Genomic DNA, 865 nt, shown 5'->3' with positions numbered 1-865 from the left:
GTTGTTCCACTTTGTTTTTCTTGAGCTCTCTAGAGATGTTCTGACCATATTCTTCCGCCTCCAGTTACCACATGTAGAATCACAGCAATTGGCAGGGGACTCAGTGGTCAGCTAATCTAAGACTTTATTTGCATCATGAATTCCTTCACTGTTGTAATGATTGACACAGATGATCTAGAATTCAAATGGATACCCATATACTCTATGTCTAAATATTTAAAAATTTAAAACAAAGTTAAAATCGGTTAAGGAAATATGTTCTGTCATCCAAACTTGATAAGAAATACCTTCACAACCACTTGGAAAATGAGGTTCAAGTTTAGAATTCTCAGACCCTTTGGAATTCCACTATAGAACATAATGACAAAGGAAAAGCTAGCCCTGGCTCAGTCTGAAACCCTTCTCTTTTCAATCTCAGATCCATCTCACACTGTTTTGTGCCTTATATGTGTTATGCCTCACACTGGTCCACACCTATAACTTCAATCCACATTACCTATAAGCAGTGGTCTCATGCCTACCTCTCAGATCTGGATGTATGTACCTTTGGGAAAACACATCTTCACAAGTCCTGAACAGGAAACTTGCGCATGGAATTTCCAGATCTGGAGTCTCCAGTTGCAGGTCAAGAAGGTGAAGAGAAGAAGGATGAATTCCAGAAAGGCAAGGCCAGAAGGGCATGACCAGAGTCAGGCTCTCTAAAGTGCAGGACCCAGGCCAGGGGTACCTTTACTCAAGTATAAAGAAGGTACTAGCATTTATCAACACCTAGAGTTGTCAGGACATTAATGCACTTTAGAATTTTAATAGCAACACATCACTGAAACCAATTCCAGAATCAGGCAAAATTCTGACCTCAGACCTC

The sequence above is a fragment of the Cynocephalus volans genome, chromosome 1, assembly GCF_027409185.1.
Source record: "Cynocephalus volans isolate mCynVol1 chromosome 1, mCynVol1.pri, whole genome shotgun sequence".
NCBI lineage: Eukaryota > Metazoa > Chordata > Mammalia > Dermoptera > Cynocephalidae > Cynocephalus > Cynocephalus volans.
The sequence above is the reverse complement of the archived record's forward strand: the minus strand, read 5'-3'. Positions refer to the sequence as shown.